Source organism: Rhipicephalus microplus, chromosome 6 (genome assembly GCF_043290135.1).
Source record: "Rhipicephalus microplus isolate Deutch F79 chromosome 6, USDA_Rmic, whole genome shotgun sequence".
NCBI classification, from domain to species: Eukaryota; Metazoa; Arthropoda; class Arachnida; order Ixodida; family Ixodidae; genus Rhipicephalus; species Rhipicephalus microplus.
The window spans coordinates 149,081,351-149,087,528 of NC_134705.1; positions in this window are offsets into that span (position 1 = coordinate 149,081,351).

Sequence of the window (6,178 nt, forward strand, 5' to 3'; positions counted from 1 at the left end):
TTTTTGCCGTTGCCATGAATTTATTGAAGGTTAGAAGTAGAAAGCGCCCTATGGAAGGTAACTTCATCGTAAATAGGAAATACTACTAAACACTTCAGCAACAGACAGCACGTAAAGCGTTAAAAAACAGGGAACTATTTTAGCACTGATTTTTGCACCACAAATGTGGTCGTTATGATGTATATCGGCATCTCACTAAGCCCTACCAGCATATTTTTGCTATGGAATTCATCCTCACTACACACACTATGTCACATTTATGATTACAATGCTAACATGTTTTAACTACTTTAGCACGAAGAATAATGAAGCGTTTTTACAGCCACCTACCACAACCATTGGGTACATATCTCTTCCCATATCTCTTTGAAATGGCCAAAGACGTGGCGCTCTTTGGCCATTTAATGACCCTTGCGCTATAGAACACCACACATCATCATCATCGCATGGTCTTTAGCCTAAAGTGCGCAACGCTAGATGGCGTTTGGTGCATGGTGTCAAGGTTCGCGTACATGCATTTCGCCGGTGATGCTCACAAAGGCGGTAGGGGGGTATGTAGTGTAGTTTAGGCACTTCGAAACACGCATTTTATTTGTTAAATAATTTTGTCAAAGCTACTGCATGAGCTGTAGCATACTAAGCCCATAACTAAAAACACATTGGAGAACTAACAAATAAAATTAAATGGAGGGGCACAATGCATGAGTCGACGTTGTACGAGATTTTAACACACCGAATGGCACCATAGAGTGGTACCTCTACTATCTGTAATTGAAACTTCACTATGTGTAAAACAGAAAAGACTGCTGTATGTGTTTGGCATAATAAACAATACCATTCCGCAAGCACAAAAAAATTAAATACGCATATATTACTTACAGATGATGAGCACGGGGTCATTACAATCCACTACACTATTTTGTTATCACATTTAAGTATTATAAAATCAAATGAAATTGATTCATTGTTCGAAGAAAGGAAAGATAGGAGCTGACTCAAAAAGCTACTACAGTGAGTAGATTGACGAGGCGACAGCCCTTCTTGGGTAGGATAGCAGCATAGACAGAGTGAACCACAGTAAGAGGAAGAACCTGTGCATAATCAACAAATTCACCTCTAGTGTTGCGTTTTTATTGTCTTGTTCATTACCCCTTAGCCATACCTAGGTTGCAGTTAAACTTATTTCATCATAAAGCAAGTAGTTCCTACATGTACAGAGCCACACTGGACAGGTTTGCGGTAACCCAATTTTATGGGTGATCATGCAGTTAGGAATAAGTAACACTTGTACTACACGTATAACATTTCTACTTCAGACCAGGTGCACAGAAAAGAAAGTCAGAATGTAAAAATAACAACAAATTAAGTTGCCCCTGATCCTCCTGATCATAGTTCAGTTTTCCTCCTCAAAAAGCGTAACTGAAACATGTTAATATTTACCTAAACATATTTCCCGTGAAATCTACAGGGGATCAACTGCTACCATAGTTCTTCATAAAGAAAGCAACAAAATACCAATCAAGAAAGGTGTAAGGCAGGACGCAATCTCCCCATTGCTATTTACCGCGTGCTTACAGGAGATTTTCAGATGCCTAGGATGGGAACAGTTAGGGATAAGAGTTAATGGAGAGTACCTTAGTAACCTGCGCTTCACCCATTATATTGCATTGCTGAGTAACTCAGGAGACGAATTGCAGCTCATGATTACGGAGTTAGACAAGGAAAGCAGAAAGGTGGGTCTTAAAATTAATCTGCAGAAAACGAAAGTAATGTACAACAACCTCGGAAAAGAGCAGCGCTTCGAGATAGGTAATAGTGCACTTCAAGTTGTAGAAGACTATGTCTACTTAGAGCAGGTAATAACCGCGGAGCCAAACCACGAGACTGAAGTAACTAGAAGAGTAAGAATGGGATGGAGCACATTTGGCAAGCACTCTCCAATTATGACAGGTAGATTACCACTATCCCTCAAGAGGAAGGTATATAACAGCTGTATCTTGCCGGTAATTAGCTGCAGAGCAGAAACCTGGAGACTTACAAAGAGGGTTAAGCTTAAATTGAGGACGACGCAGCGAGCAAGGGAAGCCGCGCTGCGGTGGTCTAGTGGCTGAGGTACTCGGCTGCTGACCCGCAGGACGTGGGTTCGGATCCCGGCTGCTGCGCCTGCATTTTCGATAGAGGCGGAAATGTTGTAGGCCCGTGTGTCCTCAGATTTGGGTGCACGCTAAAGAACCCCAGGTGGTCGAAATTTCTGGAGCCCTTCACTACGGCGTCTCTCATAATTTTATGGTGGTTTTGGGACGTTAAACCACACATATCCATCAAATCAGCGAGGAATGGAAAGAAAAATGGTAGGTGTAACCTTAACAGTCAAGAAGAGAGAAGACTGGATTAGGAAACAAAGGGGGGTTAAGGATATTATAGTTGAAATCATGAAGAGAAAATGGACATGTGCCGGCCATGTAGTGCGTAGACAGGATAACCGCTGGTCATTAAGGGTAACTAACTAGATTCGCAGAGAAGGCAAGCGAGTTAGGGGGGAGACAGAAGGTTAGGTGGGCAGATGAGATTAAGAATTTTGCGGGTGTAAATTGGCAGCAGCAAGCACAGGACCGGGTTAACTGGCAGAACATGGGAGAGGCCTTTGTCCTGCAGTGGACGTAGTGAGGCTGAGGATGATGATGATGATTTTTCGTAAAAAGCGGAGCTTCACTTGTGTGTGGTACATCTTCTCACTGCATTGATTTGTTGAGATAGCTGTCGTACTGTGTTCATTCTGAGGGGAGCTTGGGCTAACTGGCAGTTCGTAATGGCGGCCTAAAGATCATGAAGCGTGCCTCTAAAATTAATTTTGCCGCACAAATTGTAATGAATTTTGTATTCACAATACTTCCTACATTTCTTGCATCGATATTCTACTGCCCGCAATACAACGGTAATTTATGGAGAACGTCTAATGGTCTTAGCACGTGCCTACGCACAAATGAGGTGGATTAGGGTGCTACGATATGATATCTAGTACGTCTGAACCATTATTTATAGCTGTGCTGAACACCTTGCGTTTTTTTTTCTGCGAATGTTCCTTTTATTTTGAGAAAAGTGGATCAATTTGTCTGAAGCAACGTGATCATCACAAATAAAAAAACACACATAGGCATACAGCTGCGCATCCACACAGCCTTAAACTAGGTAAACTGATTTCGTCTTTCCTTTTTTTTTTACTTGAGTTCATTGTACTTGCTCTAAGTTGCTGGCCAGACAAAGGGGGTATTTGACCCGAGTGTAATATGGCGACAACAACGCTTCACTAAACAAATAAGCCTTTGTGTGCTAGTTCGAATATTCCGCTGTCCTGAAGAAACATGTGTACCGTTTGGTCAGGCAGCAGTAAACGATATTCCAAAATATAGAGTTGAATAGTATTTACATTTATAATGAGCCTCGTATTCAAAAACAGACAAACTACGTGCTATTTTTTATTATCTATACGCAGCATCCAAAACCCAGAAACACCACTTTCGCTGTAATGTGAAAGCTCGCTAAACACTCGCAGTTGCCCTGAGGCGAATGCAATCACGATACAGCCACAGCCAAAATGGCGGCAGCACCTTTGTGTTGACGTTCTCGTGGAGTGCTACTGGTTAACTGTCTCTGCCACGGCCACCTACACTCATAGCCAGTGAACGCAAAAACAGTGGCATCTGGCCCCGCAGGCTAAAGAACATTCTGTCTCCTGAGCGCTAACTTGATCGAGAGTGTAGCCGCATTGTTGCGCTGTTAAACTACTGCTTTCAATTTTTGCGCCTCATTAAAGCGAATGGAAACAGGCCGTATTTAGTTAACTTATGCTAAATTTCACAGCTGCGTTTTCTCCTCTGAGTTTTGAAAGTATGGAGCGCATTATCTCAACATCAGTGCTTGAGATTTTGTTTTGCTATCATTGTGAATCGGTTCTTTCCGGTGATTATTTTGACAATCAAATTGCTTCATAATGAAGCTTTAGGTGAAAGCATGTCATTAAGGCTGCGTGAATATCGCCTTCCCCTTCCCACAAGCACTGGTAAAAACTTGACTATCAACAGCAAAAGCTGTGGCAGCACCCCAGATTTCAAATTACCGATCATATTTGATGCGCAAAAGTGAAACACGAGTGAACGTGAGACCTGTAGGAGCTGGGAAATTAGGAAGCAGGGAAACTGTCATGTGTGAGAGAACTCTCAGTTTTTTTTCACAGTAAAAAAAATGCGTTTATAGATAGCCGGTAAGCTTCGCGTTGATTTTTTTTTTGTGTGTTTCACACGCTTCACGCCCCGTACAGTAAGAGGAAAGCTTGATATGGCTGAGATGGCTTTTATGCATGCCCTGTTGATTGATGTGGGGGTCTGCATGAAATTATTCAATAAACAACCAGGCGTAAGTCCCGTGTCAAATTTGTCTGGCGTGACTGTTCTTATCACTATCTTTCTGTTTTTTCCCTGTATTATTGTCCTGTATTAGGTATTTAATTTAAATGCATGGGTGTATACATATAGCGGTAGTTATAGAGAAACAGGTGCCTTATTATTGATTGATTAATGGGGTTTTAACGTTCCAAAACCAACCTTATTATTGATACTTTCTCTTTTAGTGCAGATAAATATTATTACAATCACTAAAATACCCTCATAACGTATATATGTATATAAGCCTATATTGACAAGCTCTGAAAGAGACCATCAATAGTATATGTATTGATTCACATAAAAAAATTGGCAGCATATCCACGGAGTGAATGATGGAGAGTGAGTGAAGCATTTTTCCGTCCATTCGTTCTTGCTTCCGTCCGTCCATGCGTCCGTCTGTGTGACCGTCCATGCGTCCATCCGCCCGTCCGTGCGTGCATATGTTCGTGCGTCCGTTCCTGCGTTCGTCCATGCATCCGCCCCTGCATCTGTTCATGCGTCCATCCATGTATCTGTCTGTGTGTCTGTTCGTCCATCTATTCAACACTCCAAGCACCACCATCTCACATCTTTTCATCATATATTCCTCATATAGAAGCAGCGCCATCCAGAGGACATTCCAAGGACTAAACGAGAGGTGGCGCACGCACACTTTCTCACGGTTTGCGCTTCGGGTCTACTTCCCACCTTTAACCACCTCGAGTTCAAGGTATATACTAGTTTGCTGTATTCATGGCACTGCGGCCTAACGCTCACTAAACTTTTCTAACACCAAGGAGGCTACGCCCAGCGAGTAAAACGTAGCAACCTTTTCCCGTCAGATAGTGCTCAATGTACATGCCAATGGCAGCTAATTGGGATCACAGCGTGCGCGTTAACTAAAAGCCAAGTGCTCCTGTTTTTCATTCCCCATTAGCAGTCATTGGCATAAACATTGAGCACTATTTTTTATTGTTCAACAACGCACAGAAGAAAATTTAATGTCCAAAATGTTATACTTGTCACATACGACAACGGCTACGAGGGACGAACGGGTGCCGCTATAAAGAGCTTCGCACCTAAAAAGTAACATAAACGACTTAACTAAAGGCTTTATCAAATGCACTATCGAAAAGCACTTGCCTCTGAATCTTCTTACTTAATCCTTTAGGCCGGCAAGGTCTCTCTTTTTCCGTTTCATGCTCAAAGTATTTCTTTTGCACAGACGTACTTGTGGGCCATGTTTATAGGGTCGACACTCTCCCGATTGTTGGATTGTCGACCGCCTGCTGTTTCTGATATGACAATGCGATCTTTCATTGATGTCAGTCGTCACTTAGCCTTTCCACACTTCAGTGTTGCCACTCATTGTAGAATTTCGTTGCTTCGCGCGTCGCACTAACTGTTGCTTGTGCCAACACAGGCATTGGGCTTTTAAGCACCTGGGTGACTGCTAGTTCTCTCAATAGAGGAAAGAAAAGTCCCGAAAAAGAACTACGTGCTACGCTCATTGCGCACTCGCGGCCGTTTCGCTAGCTTAACATATAGCAAATTTAGTATCGCGTGACGTGAATAGACGACGAAGGTAAATGAGACGTCTAAACATGATGATCCTGACATGCGTGTCATGTACAACATGACTACATGCTACGCTGATAGCAAGCTCGCAGCCGTTTCGCTAGCTTCACATATACCAATTTTGGTGTTACTTGCCGTGAATGGACAACGAACACAAATGCAAAGAGCAAACATGATAA